General features: G+C 32.3%; 1 long non-coding RNA gene across 2 annotated transcripts; it reads left to right on the forward strand.

The window, feature by feature from the left end:
- The first annotated feature begins 834 nt into the window (after positions 1–834).
- Positions 835–16562, forward strand: LOC139497285 (uncharacterized). 2 transcript variants are annotated; one of them, XR_011657740.1, is made up of 3 exons: positions 835–933; positions 12034–12126; positions 16505–16562. It is a non-coding gene; the product is annotated as an uncharacterized lncRNA (long non-coding RNA). The 2 variants fall into 2 exon arrangements; XR_011657739.1 differs by having other exon boundaries at positions 850–1006.
- The last annotated feature ends 997 nt before the right edge of the window (positions 16563–17559 follow it).

Here is a 17559-nt window from a genome sequence, read left to right on the forward strand (position 1 = left end):
TGTTTGTGATTTATATATATTTTTTTCAATTGATAAAGGACTGTCTGATTTAAATATTACTTATATATTTCATCTGTAATCTCCGAACTTTACCTCGCTATAAACATGAAAATTTGAGGAATCACACTTAAATATCAAAATAAACACACACAAACATATTGAATACATTTATGACATAAACAAGCAGATAGTTACCGTTTCGGGGGGGGGGGGGGGGGGGGGGGGGTTATTTATTTTGTTAATATGTTCAAGGATTTGTATAGTGTCACTATGGCAAAACAAAACAGAAAAGCTATACAGATAAAAAAGAAATAATAATTCAGAAAACACAATAATCAACATAGGCCGAAGTTATGGTCCGAATTCGAAATAGGCCGAGTTAACGAGTAGCATAATCAAAATGGAGTTGTCTCCCTTTCGGGTTCGGGTGAACAATTTTTTTAAATTTCCACGACAAAAAGTTTTCGGCAAAGTTGTAAAAACAATTTTAAGTAAAATATGGAAGATTATTACATTCAGGACATAAAATAATAAAGCGAATTTGGTAGAGAAGGTTTGGTTAAAGAAAAACTTTCAGGTTCGGGTTACCACTTTTACCGAGGTGAAAATGAATAAACCTTAATTTGATCTTTGTTAGTGATGTTTTGACAAAAATCTTTTCACACATGAGATAGAATTTAATTATACATCAAATGCATAAAAGTTAGTAGAAAAAATCAAACGCAAAGAGCATAAAATTCGTAAAATAGATTTCCGGTTCGGCAAATTTCCGGCAAATTCCGGTTCGGGTCCGGGTTCGGGTTACCACTTTTACCGACTACCGTGTAAAAGGACGATAACTCCGTTTGCAAGAACGGAAAAACCAAGGCCTCAGATAGTCCGCACAGGGTATTGGACTATCTAAATCTAAAGTATCACCATTTATTTACACCTGTATGTAGTATAAGCATTGGGGTATACATAGAGCTTGCTTAACAGTCTTAGTAACACTTTATATCATATTCAGGTACATAAATAATAAACATTATTAGAACAAGGAAGTATAACAAATGGACAAATATGGCCGTATTTTCACCTCAAAAACTACTCTGTTTACAGACTTACCTGTGCTGTTTGGAAAGTTTTAATGCCTAGCATCCACTAGATATATAAAAGTTAAATACATTTTGTGGTTAAGAAAGATACAATCTTTCTTGGTTTTTGATGGGCATTTTTTTTCCTTTCTGCAGAAGGTGTAAAAATAAACAAGGCACTGGCTACAGTTACATGGAAATGTAACAATAATAAAAATATTATTTATATTGGAGACTAATTGCCGAAATGCATGGTTGGGTAAGGACCTGATTAATTATGAATGTATAACAATAACTATTGAGGCTACGGTTACATTGCGTTATTGTTACATGAAAAACAGCAATGTACCATGGGACTAGTAATATGTACTAAATAATAAAAGTTTAAGACATTTATTTTATATTTACAATACATACAATTATAAATATAATTTCTTTAATTTTTTATTTACAATGACAGTTTCTACATATCTGTATCCAGTAAGTAATTTTTAAAGCATATTTAAGTCCTACACAATTTTGATGAACGAACTTACGTCCTCCATGGATACATGTATACAGAAGTTCCCAGTATTTAAGTTCACAGTTAGCAAACTTTGCTTTTGTTGTATATTTTTTTTAGAACTACCTTTGTATAGCTGTGTGAAGTTTGTGTCTTGGTATTGTTTTAGTTTCGTTTCAAACGCATCCCAAGTTTAAAATTTTCACCCTAAACAAAATTGGTAATCTGGTAATAGGAATCTCTTCATCCATTGTTAAAAGTATAATGACAGTTATAAGAGTATGTGTGCAGTTAACTTACTTAAAAAGTGAAACCATTGAACTATATTTTTATACGACCGCAAAAATTGAAAATTTTTTGGTCGTATATTGGTATCACGTCTGCGTTGTCGTCTGTGGCGTCCGAATACTTTTAGTTTTTGCACTCTAACTTTAGTTTAATTCAATAGAAATCTATGAAATTTGAACTCAAGGTTTATGACCACAAAAGGAAGGTGGGGATTGATTTTGGAAGTTTTGTTCCCAACAGTTTAGGAATAAGGGGCAAAAATAGGGCCCAAATAAGCATTATTCTTGGTTTTTGCACAATAACTTTAAAGTATAAGTCAATTGAAATCAATGAAATTTAAACACAAGGTTTATGAACACAAAAGGAAGGTTGGGATTGATTTTGGGAGTTGAAGTCCCAACAGTTTAGGAATTAGGGGCTAAAAAGGGCCCAAATAAGCATTTTTCTTGGTTTTCGCACCATAACTTTAGTATAAGCAAATAGAAATCTATGAAATTTAAACACAAGGTTTATGACCATAAGAGGAAGGTTGGGATTGATTTCGGGAGTTGTTCCCAACAAATTAGGGGCCAAAAGGGGCCAAAATTAAACTTTGTTTGATTTCATCAAAAATTGAACTATTGGGGTTCTCTGATATACCGAATCTAACCATGTATTTAGATTCTTAATTTTTGGTCCCGTTTTCAAATTGGTCTACATTAAGGTCCAAAGGGTCCAAAATTAAACTTAGTTTGATTTTAACAAAAAATTAATTCTTGAGGTTTTTTGATATGCTGAATCTAAACATGTACTTAGTTTTTTGATTATGGGCCCAGTTTTCAAGTTGGTCCAAATCAGGGTCCAAAATTAAACTTTGTTTGATTTCAACAAAAATTTCTATATACATGATATATATCGGTTTCTTCAATATGCTGAATCTAACCATGCATTTAGATTTTTAATATTTAGGACCGGTTATCAAATTGGTTCACATTGAGGTCTAAAGGGTCCAAAATTGAACTTTATTTGATTTCATCAAAAATTGAATTCTTGGGGTTCTTTGATATGATGAATCTAACATGTATTTACATTTTGGAAATTGGCATACCACAAAGGGATGGTAAGAATTGTCTTTGGGAGTTATGGCTCTAACCGTTAAGGAATAAGGTGCAAAAAAGAGGGGAATAGGGTTTCCAGGTTAATGGACAATTACAAAACATAATTTAAAAGCATTGTAAGGTTGGTAATTGAAACTCATTTTAATATCTCACCTAAACTGCTCTTTAATAAATTATGTATATTGGAAATTTGCCAAAAACTTTATTATTAATAAATTCCATTGGAAATTTGCCAAAAACTTTAGGTTAATGAACTTCATTGGAAATTTGCCAATATGAAATGTTGCATTGGAGTTATCTTTCTTTGTCCAGAATAGTAGTTAAATTATCTTAAATCATGACTGTATGACATTTTATGTTTTATGATGTATTTAAATGAGTAGTTATTGTTGAAAACTCCATCAGAAATTTTAATTGAGATCATTTTTGGAATAAGGGAAAGGGGGAGGTGAAAAAAATTGTTGGGGTTCAATTTTTCTTATTTCAGATTTCAGAAATGAAAAAGAAAATTTCTTCAAATATCAAAGGATTAATATTCAACAGCATACTGAATTGCTCAAAAGCAAAAAAAAAAACATTTTAAGTTCATTAGACCACATTCATTCTGTGTCAGAAACCTATGCTGTGTCAACTATTTAATCACAATACATATTCAGAGCTGTATCCAATTTGAATGTTGTGTCCATACTAGCCCCAACCGTTCAGGGTTCGACCTCTGCAGTCGTATAAAGCTGCACCCTGCGGAGCATCTGGTTCGTCTTTGGAGTACTCAGTCCTAATCTGGAGTAGCATCTTTAAGAACATCAAAACCATGAATACGTAAAACTATTTACACACCATTTGTTGAATAATAATACATTTTATTTATTATTTATCATTATTACCAGCATTATTTAGTACATAGGAAAGAATTAAGCAATAAAACTATAGATTTAAGTTTAATTAATCTAGCGTACGTACATTTCTGTTTTTCACGTAACAATAACTCTATGTAACCATAGCCTCAACAGGCCTCTACATTAACATTTTTTCTAACTTGTCCCTTCGGACAAGTGGCAAGAAAATCAGCTTGTCCGAACTCTTAACTCACTTGTCCGAATTCATAATTGAAAATCTAACATATTGATGATTTATGCAATAATAACACTTGGGCTTTGATTGTACCTAATAAAAGGAGCATTTTGTAATGTTATATGAATACCGCATCAAAATACATTGCATTATTTCAGAATGAAAGTTTTTTTGCAAGACTGTTCTCTGACTCAATGTCACTATCATTTGTCAATCATTAAATCATCATTTCTTCCCAAACCACTACGTTCCCCTATGGACCTATTCATTCTTTAGTAGTGGTATGGGTTAAACCAAGGACGTAAATACACCTGGCCACCTTGAACATGTATATGAGTAAACCTTTTTAATTTATTGATGATGTCAAAACAAGCTTTTACAATTTATTTTGATTTGTATATACATTGATATATATGATCATGAAGTACATACACATTTCACTAAAAAATCTGCCTTTTTAGATTTTTTTTGTTTTTTTTCATCTTAAATTTTTATATCATAGATCTTATCAAATAAAACCTTTTTTAATGTATTGTTATGCATAAAAGCAAAATCAAATGAAACATACTTTAATTTAATATTTTAAAGTTTAGGTAAAACTCCATATGGAGGTGCTCCTAATTCAAGGAAGCTTATACTAAGAAGATACATTAACATTGGTTTCTTTCCCCTTACTTATATCCCCCTGGTCAATGGCTGCCAGCATGTTCAATAGTCCAAATCAGAGACATATTATACAAGTTTTATATGTCTCTGGTTCAATCAATGAATAATTATTTCATTAAGTATGATCAATAAAACAATCATTCATATTTTTGGGACTGTATAAGTCTTGAATTTGATCTATTTTTATCTGACCTTGATTTTTCACTTGTCCCATCGGACAAGTAGTATGGTGAATCTACTTGCCCGACACCTGTGTTCACTTGTCCCGGACAATCGGACAAGCGTTAATGTCGAGCCCTGCTCAATAATGATTGTTACATTCGTAATCATGGTAATTAATCGGTTCCTTGCGTAATACCCAACTTTCCATTCCGGCAATTAGACTCCAATGTAACAATAATATTTTTATTATTGTTAAATTTCCATGTAACCGTAGCCAGTGCCAATAAACAAACACCTGAATTACTTTGATACTGTCCACTCACTGACTCAGATAAACTCTTTAACTCACCTATAGTTGTGAAGATACCTCTTATCCATGTCAATTAAGGACAATCAAAACAATACAAACCTGTTTTCGGGGAAAGTCGGCTTCAAGCTGTCAATCCCCTATGGGGTTGACCAGAGTGACATTCCCTCACATCATTCATTTTGTTTTTATAGTGTGGAAAACCCCCCAACAAATCTTACTGAGATTGATGAGATGGGGAGACTGACACAGACATCGTGGCTAATTCTCTACACAACAGTATGACAACATACAAGTTCTTTTTCATGCTCTACTTTTTATCCGACCTGTTTGGTAAAATAAATCAGCTCAGCAAATCACTCCAGAAACGTGACTTGTCTTATGCCACCGTGAAACAACTAGTTGACTCTTTTCTTATGGCAATAGAGGCCGAGTACTTAACAGAACTTCCTTCATTTGGACCATTATGTACCAAATTTCTAAAATCAACAGAACAATCTGACACTTTCAAACTATCACCTTTCAACGTAACCACAGTGACATTCATCTTAAGAAAAGAGCCAAGCAATGTGCCCAATTGATTCATGATATCATTCGTGACCGATTTCCAGACAACAAAATTTTTGAAGCATTCTCTGTGTTTGAACCGTCGAACTTTCCGAGTAGTGTTGCGGACCTTCCTCGCTACGGTGAACAACAGTTAGAGTGTCTCGGGGACCATTATAATTTAATCAACCAAGAGGAACTACAAGTAGAATGGGGCATACTTAAGTATTTGATCTTCAATAACTATAAGGGACTTTCGTTTGCCGATCTGTTAACCGCCGTTATTTCAAGAAAAGACCAGTTCCCTAATGCAATTTCTCTAATGGAAATTTCACGTATTTTGCCGGTTTCAAGTGTCGAATGCGAAAGGGGTTTTTCAAGGCAGAACATTATTAAGACAAAGCTAAGGTGTAGTCTGGGTATTGATTCTTTAGATCAACTTATGAGAATAAGCTTAGTAGGTGTAGATGTTAAAGACTTCGACCCTGTTCCTGCAATCTGCAAATGGCAATCCGTTCGTAACCGCCATGTGTATCAGAACAATGCATTCAGCAAGCTGATGAATGTTAGATCTTAAATTAGACTAAATGAACTGTAATCTTGTGCTATGGTCTGTGCTTCTTTTCAATGAACTCATTGTAATATTTATTGCTTGTGTTTGTCAACATTGTGCTATTATTGTTGTTATATGCTTACATAACATATCATGTTGTTATTCATTAAATTATCTACCAACTAAGTATGTTTTTATATTTATTCTTTATTTTCTAAATAGGGTTTGAAAATTGTACAACGAAAAATGTTATCACTGTTCAGTACAAGGTTTAAAACAATATCCTTCATCGGGCCTCCTCAATGTTATCTATAAATACCGCATCAGTTGTAAAGGTCACATGGTCAGGTAATCAATACACAAAAAGAAAAGTATCACGTGTATCAAGCTGTACTACAATTAAAGCCAGTTGTCATCAACAGTTTAAAATAATATGGCCTTAATTAACAAGTTAACAAGTGTAGAGTACTCACAGAGAGAAGATAGATTATTTAAACACAAACAAAAACGAAAACATAAGAAAAGTCAGGTACTGAAGCTGACTGATTCAATATATGATGGCTCCCGATACACAGAAAAATGACACAATACCGAGGATAATATTTTATTTATTTTTAGAATGAAGACAGCAAAACAGTTATAAATAATTTTATTGTATATAACACTTCTAATTACTTAGACACATTATATCTTATGCATCCTCTCAGTTACATTTAAGTATCCAGCTGATCATTGACCGTCAAAAATATTTCTTTATAAAATGTCCGGCTATCATCAGGAAATTTTGGAAGCCTTTGGGGCGACACAAATGAATAGATTGATTTTAAACACTTTTTTACACATTTCCCTTCTGTTTCTCTCGAAATTATCGTATATTGAACTCTCCTTTACACTATTTACGTTTCTTTTACAATCCGGAAAAATCAGTATGACGAGATCCAACCTACATTATATTTTATACTATAGTGACGTCATTGTTGGAATGCCACACTACGCAGAAGCATGGATATCCTTCACTGGTTATTTAAATCATTCTCAAAGATTGTGCACTATTTAAAAAATGGTATTTGTTAAATTTAAACATAGTTATGTTTGCTGTAGATTATTCAAACATCAACATGCAATACTTTAATTTGTAGGTCAACAACTTTCAAAGTAAACAAATCCGAGGGGCTACATGAGATTGGGGAGGGAAACCATTTTTTTCATTTTTTTCTATAAAACTCTGTTTTGAGAATCCTCCTCTAATTCAGGAGCACCTCAATTTATGAGTAATTATCCACTAAAATAAACACTTAAAATGTGACATTTAGTATATGATAAGTAGTCTTCCATTAAAACTAAATTTTGTGTACCAACATAATCATTGTAATGGTAACAAAAAAAATTAAATTATAAATGTTGCATTTTGTAGTTTAAACCTATTTATTCATGAAATTTTACCAAAATTTCAAAATGTAGGATTTGGAAACAAGCTTCACACAGTTTACATCAATCATATTGTTTTTTATACCCCCGCTTTGAAAAAAGGGGGTATACTGTTTTAAACGTGAAACTGTACTTATGTGTCCCGTCATACTTTGAACCACACCATTATTTTATTTATTATTTTTACTGTAAGTCTGTTTTTTGTTATATCTACTTTACGTGAGTCTGCATTTATGTATGCCGTCATACGACAAAATTATTTTTATGTCTACCTGTGCGAATTTCAAACGCGCAATTTTACACCAGTAATGAAAACCTTCTTTCATTTATGGGTAGACTTTACATAGATAAATTCAGCCGTATAAGAAAAGCAAAATGAGAATGTTAAATTTGATGTATGCCTTTTTGTGCTACTTTGTTACATTTGTTGTTTATGTAGTGATATTAAGATGATAACACAATATTGACTGTTGTACCCCTATTTTTGACATTTTTACTCTTTGAGTATGTTTGTTTTGTTCATGCATCGTTGACAATGTAATGGAATTTGATGTGACTGTCATACAAGTGAGAGGTTTAGCTAGCTATAAAACCAGGTTCAATCCACCATTTTCTACATTAGAAAATGCCTGTACCAAGTCAGGAATATGACAGTTGTTATCCATTCGTTTGATGTGTTTGGACTTTTGATTTTGCCTTTTGATTTTTGATTTTCCTTTTTGAATTTTCCTCGGAGTTCAGTATTTTTGTGTTTTTACTTTTTACCTCTGTCTGTCCTCAGTCTGTCAGTCCGTCCGTCCTATGAATATTTTTCGTCACATTTTTCTCAGGAACTTCACTACCAGGATTTCTGAAATTTGGTTTCAGGCTTGATATAAGTCAGCTATACTGTGTGATGCATTTTCAGATTCATCACTCGACAAATTCCTGTTTACCGAACACTTGTATCATTTTTACACCTGATAGCCAAGTTGAAAATTTTTCGTCACATTTTTCTCAGGAACTGCACTACCAGGATTTCTGATATTTGGTTTCAGACTTGATATAAGTCAGCTATACCGTGTGATGCGTTTTCAGATTCATCACTCGACAACTTCCTGTTTACCGAACACTTGTATCATTTTTACACCTGATAGCCAAGTTGAAAATTTTTTCGTCACATTTTTCTCAGGAACTACACTACCAGGATTTCTGAAATTTGGTTTCAGGCTTGATATAAGTCAGCTATACTGTGTGATGCATTTTCAGATTCATCACTCAACTACTTCCTGTTTACCGAACACTTGCATATTTTTACACTATTAATATTATCCACTTGCGGCGGGGGTATCATCAGTGAGCAGTAGCTAGTAGTTTCACTTGTTTTATTAGTACCTGTATCCCTGTGATGAGAGTTGTAACTGGGAACTTTATCAATGGAAATTTAAAACTGAATAGATTTTTCAGTCCTAACTTTCTTAAGAAAAAAATTTAAAATCTTAAGAGTACTGTCACAAAAAATGGAAAATGGCCCTAGCCTGCAGTTCAGTCGTACAGGATTAAGATTTCAAAAAATATTGTAGTTGTTTTTAAATGACAGAATTCAACTAGTTGCATTTTAGATAATTAACTATCAACTTTAATTGAATGTTTAGATTTAGAAGATGAAGATCTCTTCCATTGGTCTAAATTGAATCCTAAACTAAAGAAACGAAATTACATTAAACAACAATTGATTTCAATTTTCAATATTGTCAACCTTTCTACATGTTCTAGCTGTTATATTTTTCATTCTTTATATGAAGACTATCAAAAGATACCACACCCCCCCAAAAAAAATGAAATAGAAACAAGGGCCGTCTTTCCCCTCGGAGCTATTCAGCTCTTTGATTTACATGAGGGAGCATATCATAGTTGTGTACCACAACTTAGTTAATTTTCACACCTTTTGCATAAAGGAAAAAAAAATGCCCATCAAAATCCAAAAGAGATTTTATCTTTCTGAAACACAAAATGAAATTTAACTTTATTATATCTAGTGGATGCCAGGCATTAAAACTTCACAGGTAAGTCTGTACTCAGGGTAATTTTTGGCATGTAAATACAGCCATATTTGTCCGTTTGTTATGATGAACCTTAACTTGTTTAGCAGGAAACAAACCCTCTATATGGTGTTTATGCCCGTATAGAGGGATAACATGCCATTTTCCTATTTTCCTACTTAAAATCCAGTCTAAACAAACATATCTAGGACAATTTTATCCCTCTATACTATAGAAGGATTATCCCTCTTTACACGGTACCTCAAATGACCGAATAACACTGTTATTATCCAACTAACACTTGTAACAGTGATATTGTTGGCTTTTTTCAAAACTACCTCTACCCTTTTTTATTGAGAAAATATGCGTCATTTTCATCAAATTGGGAAATTTAAAATAAACCATGAATTTGACTCAAACTTTAATTTACAGACCCATTTTCAAGAGTCAAACCCTGCTTTAAAATAAGACTCCATTTTGTGAGTGATGATACATAAATAGACCCTCATATGTGCACATATAGTCACTTTAGGCAAGAGAATTGTTTAAAAGAGTGTTTTTCAGTTCGTATTCATGCACAATTACTACTGAGACTGCACTGTTTGGGAAAAAAGTTGTCTTTTTGGGAATAATTTTAAGCCATTTTTTTTTCAAATTGGGATTCTTCTCCAGGGGAAAAAGCCTTTATTCTTCACTAATTAAAGGCAAACAATATCCCTGTGTAATGACTGAATAACACTTGAAATTTTAATATTACACAGCTACTTTTGCATAGATACTATTTCTGTACTAAAATATGTAGTACTGGAAATTTACTTTTAATATTTAGTACTATCTCTTTACTTTAGAATTATTGTAATATTTAGGTACTTGTATTTTACAGTACTTGATTTGTACTAAACATTTTAGTACAGAAATTATACAATATTCCATGTGTGAAAATCATAATTTTAAGAGATTTGAAATAGAAAAACTTTCAAAATGCTGAAAATGTAGCGGTAGTAACCAAAAATCTGTAGTACCAAAATTTCAAGTACAAATTAAGTACTGTTAAATACAGGTACCTAAATGTTACAATAATTTAAAGTAACAACATAGTACTGAATATTAAAAGTAGATTTCCAGTACTACAGATTTTTAGTACAGAAATAGTACCTATGCAAAAGTAGCTGTGTAGCACATGTTAGTGACTTTCAAGATGTTCAAACATTGATTAATATGAGTTGTATATCTTGGTGTTACCCCTCTATACAGGTAAACCACCACATAGAGTTTTTTTTCCAGCCTGTTTAAGCAGTTCTTTGTTATTTTCTTGCAATTTTTACAGTTTTACATCTATAACATAAATTTAAGTACCGGTATATGTTAGCAAAACTCTCAGCAATTGCAGTATCCTCTTAAGGTTCATCATAACAATTTGAAAAATATGGCTGTTTTTTCACCTCAAAAACTACTCTGAGTACAAACTTACATGTACCTGTGCAGTTTGGAAAGTTTTAAGGCCTGGCATCCACTAGGAAATTCTACAATCAAATCTATAATGGATCCTACATTATGAACATAATGGCAATAAGTCTTTAGGATTCCTGAAAAGGATTTAAAAATATATATGTATCAAACACTGACATTAAATCAAGAGCATATAAAGCAATAGTCAGACCTAAATTAGAATACAGCTTTAATTTACTTTATGGGACCCTCACACCAAAGATGCTACCAAAAAATAGAAATGGTTCAAATACGACTAAGACAAGCAACTAGGTACATTTGTAACAACTAATGTACCATAACACCAGTAGCGTTACAAATATGAGTAGTAGTGTAACTTAAAACTACCTTAGTACAGTAGAAAGCTGCCTTAAAACATGTCTTATTGTGCTTTGTTTTTTTGTAATATACATGTACATGCACAAATTCATGAAATTGTAAAATTTATATACATTTTTCTTTTACGTTTACAAGAAAATTATATTTTACCACTCATGCACTTCTACAAGTAATCTTCAGTATCCTATACTTATAGACATATATACGAACCAAAAATGAAGCATTAAATCATCATTTTTCCCACACATCATAATTAAATGGAACATGCTACCTTTAGCTACAGAACAGTCAACCACAGTTGACAGTTTTAAAACACACCTTACACAGGGTGTTCTACATTTATGTCAACATTATCAACTGATTTTGGTCAGTCTTACTGTCAGATGATAAATTTTTGTATATATCTTTTAATCACTTTTGTTTTTTTTAATATACATGCACAAACTCATGAAATTGTCAAATTTATATATATTTTTCTTTTGCATTCACAAGAAAATCCTCAGTATCCTGAAGTTTTGTTGTACAACTGAAGAAGAAGGAGGATACCCTGCCATTGGTTGTTTTGTCCTGTGTTATCATATTAAGGTAATATGTGGGCTCCGTCGGATAGAAATCGACCTTATGCAAGTGAATATCATTCATCTGTTATCCTATTTCTGCTTGAAATAAAATCTTGATCAAAAGTCTGTAACTGTTTGAAAATTGCGTTGTTATGAGAGCCCTTAGTATAATAACACAGAACCAAATTCGTCTTTCTATTTCGTACATTTTTTACTTTAACATGTCAAATTTTCCTAAAACTAGTCAAAGTTGTATACTTATACATATGAATGTGCACTTGCATAAGATTGATTTCTATCCGATGCAGCTCATGTTTTTAAAAATGATATGTTGCAGTAATCATTTAATCCTTAAGAACCTGACAAGATTTCAAGTTTATGCAGAGTTACTTATGACATGGATAGCCTCCCTTCATTGACAACTTTACATTGAATTTGATCTATGATATAACTGTATTCAACAAGACATACATAATTTTAATGTTTAAATCTTAATAGTAAATATATACAATGATATACGTTAGTTTTTTAGAATGCTAACACTAATCCCTCAAACATTTCAAGTGTTAAAATTAAAGCTATAAGCATGATAAGGAAACCGTTACTATACAATGCTTTATATATATATATATCAGCTCAGGAATCAATCACAAAACTATCACTTCACTGATTGAGAGGTTCGTGCCATTAACATGAATATTTAACTAGGGTGTACATGTAGCATGTGTAGGTTGAGTTGCAATTGGAATATAAATATGTTAACACAATCAAACATGTTATGTCAAACATAATCATTTCAAACAAGAGTGATCATGAGACTGAATAACTGCTGTGACAGTCATTCACTGTTTACAGCAGCATATTGTAATTGCTCATTATCTAGTTTCAATTTGCAAGCACTTCATCAGATCATCTATTTCTATAATATTGAGAATGGAAATGGGGAATGTGCCAAAGAGACTACAAACAGACCATAGAGGAGACAACAGCCGAAGGTCACCAATAGGTCTTCAATGCAACGAGAAACTCCAGCACCCAGAGGTGACCTTCAGCTGGCCCCTAAACAAATATATATACTAGTTTATACATGTTTATTTCAATTTATGGTACTGAAGTGTTCGAAAAGTAAGCAAATGGTTTTTAAAATCGTAGATATATTAAGAAAAACACTAGAAACAAAATATGTAAAATTATTTTTTGTATATTAAAAGATGTTGTTTCAAAATAAGTATTCTGCTTTTCTTAATTTTTTTTATTTTTGTAATTTAGTGGAAAATTTGTGATTATATAGATAAAACATGATTTGCAACATTCTGTCATACATTTTTGTAGCTTTGAATGCCACCTCCAAACACAATTAAATATAAATGTACATGTATTAATTACTGATGTCCATTCATTTTCATCAATTTTTAATTTGATTATTGACAGTCAATGACAGTCTGCCGATGCAGAAATTTTCATAAGTGGGGGCCCACTGACTGCCTAAGAGGGGGCCCGCTATGGTCATGCTTCAGTGATTCTCTATATAATCAACCAAATTTTTCACTGAAAAGGGGGAGGGGACCCAGGTCCCCCTGACCCCCTCTAAATCTGCCTCTGGTCTGTCTTACAATTTCATGACTATTTGTCATTATCAACAAGTTTAAAAAGGGTCTGTAAGAATTGGTTTTGTAAAAATTAAAAGAATGAACATGTATTTCAAACGCAGTACATGTACATGTATAGTGATAGTGTCCCTATTTCAAAATCCCCATTTTTCTAACACATACATTGTACATGCATACACAATAAAATAAATATCAAAATACTCTGTTTTCTAAACCAATCATATGCTAGTTTCAAGTATTCATTTCATTGAGGTGAACTGTTGCATGTTTTCGTTAGTGAATTCACTTTAAAATATAAGTGTAAAATTTTTCAAGAAATATTTTCATAAAAAAGAGAGGCATAATCCAGTCATTTACCTTTGTGCATGTAATATAGTTTTTCGCCCAAATTGGCCAATTCTTTTTTTACAAGATACATGAATCAATGTCAGTGTTGGTTGCATAAGACACTGCAAATTCAATTTTTGGCTCACCTTGACGTAGTCAAAAAGTGAGACAATGGTATGCTGTTTCAGGCATCCGTGTCATCAACAATGTATTAGTTTGTGATTAGGTTTAGTTTATAGTGAACCACAAGTGGTGGGTCAATCATATTTAGTATGCAGTTGTATTTGCATTGGAACATCTGATTTCCATGGAGATTATTTGACCCTGCCCCCTCAGTTATGGTCTATTGACTTTGAAACTTTTGCTTATTTTACATGTATTAGTTTGTGATTAGGTCAGTTCAAACAGAACCATTTAGGGTAGGCAAGTGATATTTGGTATGCAGTTGTATAAGCATTAGTACATTTTATTCCCATGGAGAATATTTGGCCCTGCCCCCTCAGTCATGTTCTATCGACTTAGAAACTTTTGCTTAGTTTACATTTATTAGTTTGTGATTTGATCAGTTTAAGATGAACTGCTAATGTTAAGTTAATGATAGATATTTGGTATGCAAATTTATTGGAAGGTTGGGATTGAATTTGGGGGTTATGGTCCCAAAGGTTTAGGAATTTAAGGAGCCCGAAGGAGCCCAAAACAAGCATTTATCTAGTTTCAGGACAATAAGTTGTGTATAAGTACCACAATGTTTAATACCAGAAGTAGAAGGTTTTGATTTATTTTAAGGGTTATGAGGCAAACAGTCTAGGAATTAAGGGTCAAAAAGTGGCCAAATCAAGCATTTTTTCTAGTTTCCAGACACTAACTTGTGTATAACGTTTTGGATCTCTCTCACATTGGACCACAAAGTTCCATATAACAAAGGGAAGGTTGGGATTGTATTTTGGGTTCAGTTCCCCGAACATGTAGGAATAAGGGGCCAGAAAAGGGCCAAAAAAATTTTCTCATTTCAGATTTCAGAAATTGAAAATAATTTTTCTTCAAATATTTTTTTTTTGACAGGATTGATATTCAACAGCAAAGTGTATTGCTCAAAAGCAAAAAAAAAATAAATTTAAGTTCATTAGACCTCATTCATTCTGTGTCAGAAACCTTTGCTCTGTCAATTATTTAATCACAATGAAAATTCAGAGCTGTATTAAGCTTGTATGTTGTGTCCATACTTGCCCGAACTGTTCAGGGTTCAACCTCTGCAGTCGTGTAAAGCTGCGCCCTGCAAAGCATCTGGTTTTATCATCTAGTAATTACTGCGTACTTATCATCATTTATTTTTTCATTTCATTGTAAACTGGAATACTTCATTTAAACATTTTTTGGTCTTCTCTTTTTATACTAGTAATACTCTTGGAGAACCATTTACTGTCAGAAATTAGTAGTGTTTGCACACAATTTCCCCTCTGTGAAATGTTTTTATTTTATTTAAAAGGAAAGAATACTGAAAATAGGTTGAAATGTTTAACACCATAGAATCAGACTTTAATTTCTATTTAAAAATAGCAAAAATAAAGGGTTACTAGTATACTGATTGTTCAGGAAAATTTTATGAGTATGCTGGCCAGTTTTTTTGGAAGTTGACATGAAATTATACAATTTAAATGTAATCCTGAAATTGATGTTATATTCTGATTTTGTGTAGAAAGAAGAGAAGAATGCATATGTTTATCAAATTTTAAAACTCCAAAAAAGGGCAGCAAGATTAATTCTAGATGCAGATCCTTTATCCCCCTCAGCCCCCTTATTTAAAAAACTTGGGTGGATGACAGTTGACAATAGAATAAAATACCACAAATATTTACTTCTATATAAATGTATGCGTATGGAAGCACCAATGTACCTAGTTCAAAAGTTTAAACTGAAATCAGATAATAATCCTTACTCCTTAAGAGGCATCACTCAAGGTAATCTGATAGTTCCTAAACCAAAAGCTGAACTATTTTATAAGAAATCTTTTGCTTATTCTGGATCAGTATTATGGAATGGACTACCACACACAATGCGTAAAGCTCAAAACACTTTTACTTTTAAGCAAAGTATCAAGAAGTACCTAACACAACCCTGATAAGAAATGTTTGCTACAATGTATTTGTATATTTTTTATTTTTTATTTTCATTTGATTTTTTGACTACATGCATATGTATACATCTTAAACAGCATTATATCTTATGTTAATAACAATACATTGAACTACATGAGTGTAATTTAACTATGTGTAGATATCTGTTTTGATTGTATTGTAATTTGTATGTGAGGGCCTCAGGGAAGATTAGTTTAATGTAACTAACTGAGTTTACCCTCTTTAAATAAAGAATTTATTATTATTATTATAATTGATCCAATCACATCACCATTCTGACCATTAATTTAGAAGTTCTCCTTCCTACTCATAATGCATCATTTCATTTTAGACTACCGGCAGAAAAGAATTTCTATGCTTGCTGAAATGGAGAAAAAAGAGTGGAAGCCGTAAGTACAAGTATTTTAGGCAAAAAAGCATTAATAAGTAGGAACGTATCACTAATTGTAACTGTTCCCCAAAAAATAACACAGGAAAACAAAAGTTCCTTTATTCAACATCAACGCTACTGCATAAGATAAGTAAGCAAACTAAAAAAAATGAAACATGTGAAAGGGTGAAATGCGTATTATACTTTTTCTACATACTAGTTTGCAAATTAGGCCCTATATGAATAAGAAAAAAAAGTTGATTTATTTATTGGTGTTTTACACCCTTTTCAAGTTTTATTGAAGGAGGCAGCCAGGGCCGTAACTAGCCTCTTCAAATAGTGAGGCAAAAAATAACGCAAAATTGTGCATTCTGAGCGTTTACCAGACTCTTTCTGACATTGAAACGCAATTAATTTTTAGTTTTTTTTCGACAATATTCTGGTCTGAAAGAAAATAACATAGATTCATTGTAATTTAAGACTTATGGACAACATTAAAAGACCGATATGTAGGACAAAGCAAACTTCGTAATTATCGACTAGGAGTCGATATTAAGAATTGAACGATGCACAGTAAGTGCGTGAATTTTTCTTGCTACCTGATTGGAAGATATTAAGAGACGTAAATAATCAAAGTTTATTGATTGGTTAGAACAATCCAAACCTAGTAAATGTCCTTCAATCCCGTAGAGTATCGGATTTGTCCTCTCTATTTTAGCAATTAGATTTTATACACAGGTAACTTTTATCTATAAATAGTCGAATCTTCTGGAGTAAACAACATACTACTTCATAACGTGTGACCTCACGTGTGTGGTAAAATTTGTTGATAGATGCACGTGGCTTCTAGTAAATGACTTAATCTACAAAGCGAGAGCACTTTCCATTTTTCATCAGCTGAGAGTCGACTATAGCCCTTTTTGAAAGGTTAACGCTTGTTCTCATAATCATTAATACCGGATCTGTCTGTCTGTTTTAGTCTTGTATTGTGCTTAGACTTTAGTGATTATTTTATG

Source organism: Mytilus edulis, chromosome 12 (assembly GCF_963676685.1).
Source record: "Mytilus edulis chromosome 12, xbMytEdul2.2, whole genome shotgun sequence".
NCBI lineage: Eukaryota > Metazoa > Mollusca > Bivalvia > Mytilida > Mytilidae > Mytilus > Mytilus edulis.